The sequence below is a fragment of the Mesoplodon bidens genome, assembly GCF_964165515.1.
Source record: "Mesoplodon bidens genome assembly, chromosome: 1".
Classification (NCBI taxonomy): domain Eukaryota; kingdom Metazoa; phylum Chordata; class Mammalia; order Artiodactyla; family Ziphiidae; genus Mesoplodon; species Mesoplodon bidens.
Genome location: NC_138176.1, coordinates 206475358 through 206487213, shown reverse-complemented (window position 1 = coordinate 206487213; position 11856 = coordinate 206475358).

The following is an 11856-nucleotide window of genomic DNA, read 5'->3' as shown; positions in this document are numbered from 1 at the left end:
TTTAATAACTAAAGGAAACTATGCTTAAATAATTAAAGAGAGGTATTATGACAATCTCCCATCAAATAGAGAATATCAGTAAAGAGATGGGAATTATAAAATAGGAATCAAATGGGAATTCTGGAGATAAATATAACAACTGAAATAAAAAATTCACTAGAAGTGCTCACAGTAGGTTTGAACTGGCAGAAGAAAGAATCAGCAAACTTGAAGGTAGATAGAGATTATACATTTACAATAACAAACAGAAAAATGAATGAAGAAAAATGAACACAGCCTTAGAGAAATGTAAGACACCTATTTAAGCACACCATCATAAGCATAATGGGATTACACACAAAGAGAGGAGAGAGAAGATGGAGCAGAAAAATATCTGAAGAAATAATGGTGAAAAACTCCTAGAAATTTGATGAAGAATATTACTCTACACAATCAATAAGCTAAATAAACAAAAAGTAGTATATATAAACAGAGATTCACACCCGTACATTTCACAGTGAAAATGTTGAAAGCCAAAAATAAAGAAAAAATCTTGAAAACAGAAATAGAAGAATGACTTTATAAGAGCTGATAAAGCAGTCCAGCAATGTTGACAGATACAAAATCAAAATACAAAAATCAGTTATAATTCTCTATAGAAGTAATGAGCTGTCTGGAAATAATATTATGAAACATTTCCACTTATAACAGCATCAAAAAGAGTAAAATATCAGGGGTGAATTTAACAAAAGAAATGTAAATGTACATTGAAAATTACAAAGAATTGTTGAAAGAAATTAAAGAATAAATAAATGGAAAGACATTTGTGTTCATGGATTGGAAGACTTAATACTGTTAAGATGGCAATATTCCTCGAATTTATCTACAGATTTAATGCAATCCTGTCAAAAATTCAAAGTGCTATTTTTGCGGAAATTGACAAGCTGATCGTAAAATTCATATAGAAATGCAGGGAAGTTAGCCAAAAATAAGGAACAAAGTTGGAAGAGCCACACTATTCAATAAGTAAATTTTAAAATTTATAAGAAAGCTACAGTAATTTTTTAAAATGTGGTACTACCATATAAATAGACATGTAGACAAATGTAATAGAATTGAGAGTCCAGAAATAACTCATACATTTATGGTCAATTGATTATTAACAAGCGTTCCAAAATCATTCAGTGGGGGAAATGCTGTTGGGATAACTGGATATCCACATGCATAAGAATTAATCTGGATACCTAAGTTCTACCATATAGAACCATATTACCATCTATATATATATCATATTAACTCAAATAGACAAAGGACCTTAACGTGAGAGCTAAAACTATAAAATTCTTATAAGGAAGCATAATGTAAGTCTACATGTCCTTGGATTAAGCAACAGTTTCTTAGGTGACATCTAAAGCATAAGCAACCAAAGAAAAAATAGACAAATTGGACTTTATCAAAATAAAAAATTTTGTATGTCAAAGGACACTATCAAGAAAGTTAAAAGACAATCCACAGAATGAGATAGAATATTTGTATATCTGATAAGGGATCTAGTATCCAGAATATATAAAGACAACCCATAACCCAACAAAAAATAAATAATTCAAATGTAAATTAAGCAAAGACCTTGAAATAAACGTTTCTCCAAAGAAGATATACAGATGGCCAAACAAGCACATGAAAAGATACCCAACATCATTAGTCATTAGAGAAATTCAAATCAAAAGCACAATGAGATCTTATCTCACACCATATAGAATGACTATCATCAAGAAACAAGAGATACATGTTGGTGGAGATGTGGAGAAAGAGAACTCTTGTACACTGTTGGTGGGAATGTAAATTTGGTCAGCTACTATGGAAAATAGTAGGTTTGGAGGTTCCTCAAAAAATTTAAAATAGAACTACCATAGGATCCAGCAATACCACTTCTGGGTATACAGTCAAAGGAAATGAAAACATGATATTGAAGAGATAACGTGCACTCCCTTGTTTATTGTAGCATTATTCATCATAGCCAAGATATGGAAACAACCCAAGTGCCCACAATAGATGAATGGATAAAGAAGATATGGTAAAATATATACAAATATTATTTAGCCATGAGAAAGAAGGAAACCTTGCCATTTGGGACAGCACAGGACCTTGAGGATATTATGCTAAGTGAGATACGTCAGTCAAAGAAAAAAAATGTGATATCCCTTACATGTGAATCTAAAAAGTCAAACTTGTAAAAGCAGAGAGTAAATGGTGGTTACCAGAGTCTGTGTGTTAGAAGAATAGGAGAGATGTTGTTTAATGGTACAAACTTGCAACTAGTAGACAATTTCTGGCGATCTAATATACAGTGTAGTTAATATAGACAATGATATTGTATTATAATTATCAAATTTGAGAGATTAAATCTTAATTTTTTCCACCACAAAAATGAAATGATAATTATGTGACATGATAGAGGTGCTAATTATCACTACAATGGCAGTCATGTTACAATATATCAATGTTTCAAATCAATGTATGTATAAATATGCTGTACACCTTAAATTTACATACTGTTATGTATCAAATATATTTCAATAAGAATTCATTTTAAAAATACAATGAGATACTACTTTATACCCATTAGGATGCCTATTCTGGGTGTTTCATGTAAATAAAATCACACAATATATGGTCTTGTGACTGGCTTCTTTCACTTAGCATTATACTTTTAAGGTTCATCTATGTTGTATCATGTATCAGCATGTCATTCTGAACATTTATGTGCTTCATGAAAGTCCAAAATGAAGCAAAACTTTAAAAAGCCCTGAAAAGATTAATGCACAAATCATAGTCAGAGATTTAAACCCTCTCAATAACTGATAGACTAAGAATGGAGAAAATCAGTAAATGTATAGATGACTTGAATAACCAACTTTAATTAATTGATATTTATGTAACACTGCACTCAACAACAGCAGAATGAACATTCATATCAAAATAACACAGAACGTATACCAAATAGGCCATATTCTGGGCCATAAAGCGTATCTGAATATATTTAGAAGGATTCAGTCATACAAAATACAGACTTTGGTCCTGTAAAATTAAATGAGAAATAGATGTCAGAGAAATATCTGGAAAACAAAAATTTGCAAACTAAATAGCACACATTAAGAAAAACCCAGTGGATCAAAGAAGAAATTACAAGAAAAATTAGTATTTGGCACTGAATTAATAAGAAAACACAACAAAAAAAATTGTGAGATTCGATTAAGTAGTACTGAGAAAGTAAGAATGGTCTCTAAATCATTTAACTTAGTTACCTTCTTAAATGATCAGAGGAAAATCCACTAAGTCCAAAATTAATAGAAGAAATATTAAAAGTAAGAGAAGAAATCTGTGAAGCAGAAGAACAAAAACAATGGAGAAAACCAATAAAATTAAAAGTTGATTCTTTGAGATTAATAAAATTGATGAACCTATTGCCAGACTACTGAGAAAAAGAAAAAAGAGGACATAAATTACAAATTATATGAATGAGAGAGGTGACATCACTACAGATTCTACAGATGCTAAAATGATAATGAGGGAGTATTATGAACAATTTTATTATAATAAATTCTAAAACATATCACAAATAAGTAAATTGCTATAAAAATAAAAATTGTCAAACTTCAAGAAGAAATAAGTAATCTGAATAGCTCTACATCTATTAAGAAAACTGATTTTTAGTTAGAAGTTTTCCCACCAAAAAAATCCCAGACCCAGATGTCCTAATCTAATTGTAGAAGATATTTCAGGAAGAAATAATACTAATTGTACACAGAGGAAAGACCATTTCCTAATTCATTCTATGAGGTTAGCATTACCCTGATACTGAAAAAAAAAAAAAAAAAAAAGAGAGTGAGAGCACAAATATATTAAGAAAATAAAACTACAGAACAATATTCCTCATAAACATATATGCAAATTCATTAAAAAATTACCAAATTAAACTCAACAGTATTTTAAAATAATAAATTATTGACATTATGGAGTCTCTCCCAGGAATGAAAGGTTGGTTTTACATTCCAAAGTCAATCAATGTAATTTGCCACATTAACAGTTTAAAAATGAGAAACAGACAACTAAACAAATTTTATAACCATCTCAGTAGACTTAAAAAGCATATGACAAAATCTAACATCCTATCCTGATAAAAACTTCTGGCAAGTTACAAATAGAAAAGAACTTCCTCAAACTTATATAAGGTGTCTGTGAGAAACTTACAATTAACATCATACTTAATGGTGAAAGTCTGAAGGCTTTCCCTGTAAGATCAAGAACAAGGCAAATGTGTTGTCTCTCAAAACTTCTATAAACATTGTACTAAGTGTTCTAGGCAGTACAATAAGGCAACAAAACAAAACAAAACAAAACATTCAGTTCAGAGAAAAGAAGGTAAAACTGCAATTATTTGAAAATTACATGATCAAGTATATGACATCCATATGGAAGCTATAAAAAAGTTACTACAAGTAATAAATGAATTCAGCAAATTTGCCAGCTACAAGGCCAATATACAAAAATCGACTGAATGTCTATGTAACAGCAATGAACAGAAATTCATATTAAAAATAATAAGATTTAAAATAGCATTAAGTACATTAAATATTTAGGGGTAAATTGAAAAGAAGTGGTGCAGGACCTGTGCACTGCTAAAAGAAATTTAATAATATCTAAATGACTATAGAAATATACCTTGTTCATGTATTGGAAGACTCGATAATGAAAAGGTCACACTTGGGAATTCTGTTGTGGTCCCATAGTTAGGACTTGGTGCTTTCATTGCCATGGGCCGGGGTTCTGCTTGAGGAACTAAGATCTGGCAAGCTGTGGGAGTGTGGAGTGCAGCCAAAAAAATAAATAAATAAAAGAAAGAAGAGGTTATAGTTGATCCAGAGATTCACCATAATCCCAATCCAGTTTCTAGAAGTGTTTTTGTAGAAAATCACAATCTGATTTTAAGAAGTATAGAGATATGTATAAGACCTCGAACAGCTAAAGCATATTTGAACTCTAAGAAGACAATTAGAAGATTTCAAGATACTATAAAACTATAGTAATCAAGACAGTATAATACAACCATAAAGATGGACAAACAATGGGACGGACAAATAATAGAGAGTCCAGAAATAGAAGCATATATAAATGATCATTAATTTTTGATAAAGGTGTTAAGATAATTTAGTGGGGGAAATGATAGGTTTTTTCAAAAATTTGTGCTGGAAAAATTGTATAGACATATGTACCACCACCCACCCCTGGAAAAAAACCACAAAAAACAAAAACAAAACCAGAATTTTAAAGGTTACCTCATGTCATACACAAAAATTCATTTAAAATACATCATAAACTTCAATGTAAAACTATAAAATTTTATTTAAAAAACCTAGTAATTTTTGGTTAGGAAAATATTTCCTAATTAGGATATGACATATATGAACTGTAAAAGAAACGTTTTTAAGATTGTACTTCATTTAAATTAAAAACTTTTGATTGCAAAATGGCATTTCTACAAAAATGAAAATGTAAGCCATTGCCTCGGAGAAAATATGTGCAAACATATGGCAGACCAAGGGTTTACATCTAGAAAATATAAAGAACACTTACCACTCAATTACAAGAAGACAAAGAACTCTATTAAAAATGGCCAGGGCTTCCCTGGTGGCGCAGTGGTTGAGAGTCCGCCTGCCGATGCAGGAGACACGGGTTCGTGCCCTGGTCCGGGAAGATCCCACATACCGCAGAGCGGCTGGGCCCATGAGCCATGGCCCCTGAGCCTGCGCATCCGGAGCCTGTGCTCCTCAACGGGAGAGGCCACAGCAGTGAGAGGCCCGTGTACCGCAAAAAAAAAAAAAAAAAAGGCCAAATTGTTTGAACAGACACTTTAGCAAAGAAGTTATATGAACAATAAATAAGCACATGAGAAAATACCTGCCTTTAGGAAAATACAATTAAACTCATAAAGGCATATCACTACACTCTCACCAGAATGGCAAAAAATGAAAAGGATTGAAAATACCAAATATTGGAATTGAGGTGAAGTAACTGTATCTCTCCTGTGTATTGCACTCCTGGGGTACTATAAAATGATACATTTGGAAATAGTTTTGCAGTTTGAGATAGTTTCTATCCTGTAACCCAACCTCCCACCCCTAAATATTTACCTAAGGGAAATAAAAAGATCTATCCATGTAAAGACTTGTACACAAATGTTCATAGAACTTTATTTCTAAAGCCCAAACTGCTAATACCCAAAATCTCAACACGTGAATGAAAATTTGTTATTTAGCTATACAATGGCATAGTACTCATCCATAAGAGGGAATGAACTATTTAAACATACATTAATATGGGTGAACCTTGAAGTACTTATCTTGAATGAAAAAAAAAAGCAAGACATTCTCTATGGTTTCTTTACATAAAATTCTAGAAAATGCAAACAAAAGTATAGACGTATCAGAGTTTGCCTGGAGATGGGACAGCTGGGGAGAGGAAGTGGGAAGAATTTAAAAAGAGAAAGAGGAAACTTTGGGGTGGTGGAGTTCATTATCTTGATGTGGTAATAATTTCAAAGGTACATACATATGTCAAAAATTCATTAACTTGTGCACATTAAATATGTTCAGTATGTTGTATGTCAGTTGTACTTCAACAAATCTGAAAACAGATTTAATAATTCAGTGGCAATATTTGTATTTTAAGCTTTAGTCACGGAAGTACTGAACTACTGAAGAGTTATGACTATATTAGGGATAAGAAGCTTTGACTAATGAGCCTAGTTTTGACAGCCCTTAGTGTTATTTTGATATTAAATTAAGATGATATAGATGTTGTGTTCTAATTATTTTATTGAAAGTATATTGAAATAGCTGTGAAAGTAATTCCAAATAGCTATTATACATTAAAAAAAGTATTCTTTGTTCCCTTACAATACTTACTTTTTCCCTGTTGATGCCAATTAGGATGTCTATTGCCATGTGTTCAAAATGTAAACCTTATATTTTAGTATCTGATGGAATAGAATTAACATATAGATCTAATCTATAGTTAAATATGATTTTTTCCAATTTTGTCTGGGAAAGACAATTAAAATTATGATCATTTTTATAATCTCCATCTTTAACAGTCAATTTAATGTCATCAGGACTCATTGGAGTAGTGTAAACAGGAGTGGGAGAATGGATGAGGTACCTTTCAGAGGATGAAAACCAGAATCCCACACCTTTGAAACAGAACAAAGTCAGAGGCAGATGATAATGATCTTAAAATACAGTGATTATAGAAGACTCCAAGACTGAACATCCCTAAGTCAGCTAAAGACCTAAATGTTTCCATGGTCTTGGAAACATTGGAAAGTACAGAGTTTGGTTAAAAAGTAAAAAAGAAAACTACTAAGTATATTTCATTGGGTTATGACATATTTGTATAAAGTACACTCTAATATACAAGTTTGTTTAATTTTTGCTAACTATTGCTGACATAGTGTAGACATTAGGTGAAACTGAAAAGTATCGATAGCAGATACTTCAGATAATGTTGGTTGCCTGCTTTCTTCTCTCTCTCTCTCTCTCTCTCTCTCTCTCTCTCTCTATATATATATATATATATATATATACACACACACACACATATATGTATCTTATTCCATGTTAACTTATTTCTTCCAAACAAAACTTATTTATTTATTTTTTTTTTTTTTGCGGTACGTGGGCCTCTCACTGTTGTGGCCCCTCCCGTTGCGGAGCACAGGCTCCGGACGCGCAGGCCCAGCGGCCATGGCTCACGGGCCCAGGCGCTCCGCGGCATGTGGGATCTTCCCGGACCGGGGCATGAACCCGTGTCCCCTGCATCGGCAGGCGGGCTCCCAACCACTGCGCCACCAGGGAAGCCCCCAAACAAAACTTATTTTTTAAAGGGTTCCACTCTATCTACCACTCTGCAAGTTCAAGTAGGAAGGTATCTTGATAAATTTAAGCCAATCGGTTTAGGTCATTCTCCTGACAGCTGGTGTTACTCCAGAAATGGTCATGTGACTGAACTTGAACCATTAAATTTGAAGGGAAGAATTTACAGTTCTTTTGTTTATTTCTCTCTTTGCTCTTCATTTCCATTACATGTAAACAGAAGAGCAAAACAAAACAAAAACACTTTCACATGCACTTATCTTGCTATCATAAGGGTTACTAGCCTTAGGATAACAGAGAAGATAGAACAGCAAGGAGATGAAAGGAACATAGGTCTTTGATGATATCGTTGGTTGATTACCTCGATTTCTAGTTACTTGAGATGAAAAACATATTTATTGTTTAAGCCATTTGAAATGATTTTCCTTACACAGAGTTCACCTAAGAATCTGTTAATAATTTTTCTTTTCCTACTAAAACAAAAGCTAAAACATTTTCATGAAAATGTCTGGTGGTTGACCATGTTTTCTCAAACCATTGGTAAATAACACATAAGAATGCTTTTAATTATAGTTTAAACCAATGGTTTAATAAATGACGAATTTAGTAATTAAGATAATTTAATTCTCTACGATTCACTTTGTGATTTTTAAATCTATGTTTAATAAATATTAAATATTTAATATTTATAAAAACCTATATATTTAGTACTTTAATAATTGAGATGATCTCATTGTTAACATTTAAATATATAGATTTATAAAAGATATATATGCATTAGATTCATTTTTTTACCATGTAGAAAATATTGTATTTCTATTAAATTAAATATCTCAAGAAAAAAATGCCACATTTGTTTTCTTCTTTCAGTGATTAGTTAATCAACGTGGTATCTAACTTAATGAAAATATCACTTCATTAATGAGAATTAAATTTGGGGAAACACCCAGTTATAAATAAATCATTTAGAATTATCTCATGGCCAAATGCTCTACCAAACACATAACGATATTGAATTAATGTAATTGTATTTATGGTAGATTGATAAAAAGTCTTCAGAAATATCAATCCCTGGTAGATTATAGCTAATACTTTCAATAATGCTTATAAGTAATAAAATAAAATTTTATACATTTGCCACTTAAGTATTAAATTCTAAGATTCTCCCTAACAAGAATTCAGGAACAATCTAATATTAGATATCTTTTAATTCTCCTCTTTTGGGATTGCTCTTTGAATATTTATGTGCTTGCTAATAAAAGATAAAGGCAGCTGACTATTTAGAAATCCTCAGAAATATTTCTAGATTTTCCCTCTATTTTCACATGCTGTAAAGTTCAGTGAAAACCAGACAGGTGTTTTAGTGACTTGATCACACTGTGGAGATGGATAACACCTGTTTCAATAAGAAAACAATAGTTACTCAAACCAGGGAAGAAGTTTTTACTTGGTGAAAATTGAAAATATCACCAATTAATTTAGATGCATCCATTATAATTATATCTTTATCCTTAAAAAAACATTTTGGCATCTAAAGAAAAATGAAGCATTAGTAGACGACTATATATTTGGAAATTAGGATGTTTAGGAATTTAAGAAGTGATGAATAAAACACTAAATATTAGGTTTCTTAATCTCCATCAATTAAGGACCTATCTTACTAAGATATTCATTCTTTCATTATACTCTTGCCTGAGCTCATTGTGGGCTAGAGACAATCTATATGCCAGGGATCCAGGAGTAAATGAGACAGCTTTGATCTGTTTTATTAAATCCTGGAGCTTAGATTTTAGTAATAGACCATATTCTCAATATCACTAAGGATAAATTATTAACAACTGTATAGTAGTACTTGTTTACATGAGACTGTGAATAAGATAGGAATTTCTTCAATAACATGCCAAATACATATTGGCAATATGTATAAAAAGTCTTGTCACAATATATAGTACGTTGTCTCTCAATGATTGCCACAGGAAATGCCAAAGTCTGGAAATTCATATTTTTGTACCCCAGAGATATCAATATAATAGAATTTTTAGGTAGAGAATATACATATTTAGAATGTTATCTCCAAGATATGTGAGCCTGTAAATCAGAGACTATATTCCTCCTAAGTGAAAATGATGCAAAATTGGCTTATAACTATATTAAATGTTTTCAGAAAAAATGCTTTGTTATTGCATTTAATTTTTGATCTCATAGGAAACTAATTTTAAGAATCGAATGTTTCATACTTAACACAGTCTTATAACTTCCTTTATACTCCAGCTGTGTACCAAGTTGAATAGTACCCTCTCCCACAAATTTCATATTTATGGCAACCTCAGAATATGGTCTTATTTGGAAATAGAGTCATTGCAGATGTAATTAGTTAAGATGAGGTCATACTGGATCAGGGTGGGCCCTAAATCAATTGACTTTTAATAAGGACTGGTGTCCTTACTAAACAGACTATAGGAAGACACAGAGAATACACACAGAGATAACACCTTGTGATGATGGAGGCAGAGAGTAGAGTCAAGCCGAGGAATACTTTGGATTCCCAGCAACCACTAGAAACTAGAAGACAGGTGTGGAAAAGTTTCTCCCTCAGACGCTCCAGAGGAACTAATCTTGCTAACACTTTGATTTCAGACTTGTACCCTCCAGAACTGTGAAAGAATAAATTTTTGTTGTTTTAAGCCAGCCAGTTTGTGGTTATTTGTTATGGCAGGCCTAGGAAACAACAAAAAAAAATAATATATTAAAAACCCCAAACATTTTTCTATTAATACAAAACAGTAGAACACTAGAAAACATTTTGAAAATTTTAAACAAGAATAATACTGTGCCATATAAAAGTTTTTATTTGTTTAAGTAACATTAAACAACATAATATTCTGAGTATTCTGATATCAATGGCATCATGAAATTGTTCTTAGTGACAGATACCTGTTGTTCTTTTCAGTGTACAGTTAACTAATATTAAACATTTGGTTATAGTTATTTCCTTTAATTTTAGAAGAGACAAGACTTCTTCATTTAGATGTATTATTAGAAGTAAAGAAAATTTTCAGTACCAATCAAGAGTATGAAAATTCATGCAGTTACCATGAGGACATCAACTAGGAAAGATTGGCAAATAATGGACTTTGAGATTTAGAATTTATGCAAAAGGCAGAAAGGAAACAGGAAATATTATAAACTTAAAAAGTGAAGCCTATTTAAAAAAAATCACAGCTTGAATTGAATGAGTAGAATGGCACATTATAAGCAGAAGAATTTTTTGAATCAAAGAAGGATAGTATACCAACTGAGCTTATGAATGAATGGGGAAAATCAAGGGCTTCAAAATGAATATGATATTTCTAGATAATGAGTTTTTTTAAACATCTTTATTGGAGTATAATTGCTTTACAATGGTGTGTTAGTTTCTGCTTTATAAAAAAGTGAATCAGTTATACATATACATATGTTCCCATATCTCTTCCTCTTGAGTTTGTTTTAAAGTGATGAGAATGATAATGAAGGAATTGCTTATGTTATTTTTTAGCTATGATAGTGATTATACATGCCATAGTAGTACCAGTAATCCTAGTGAAAAAAAGAGCCTTTAAATGACAGAGACTATTTGTAGAATAGGTGAGATGTTAAGAATGAATTAGCATAGAAGTTAACTTTTTGGGTGAAATTTGATTACAGAAGTTACTCAACTAACTTTGACATGGCAAAATGGATAACATTAAGTGATAAATTAAAATTTTTAACATGAATTTATTTTGCTTTATTCCCAAACTTCAATTAAACTCTGAAGTGCTTTCAATTTTTAAATATTATAAAGCCTTACAATGTTTTAACTGGATCACTTATCTCAGAACCTCTCATTTTACAAAGGAGGAAGTATCAAAGATTGTTATAATGTCATCAGACTAGGAGCATATATTTGACACTCTACATCACATTA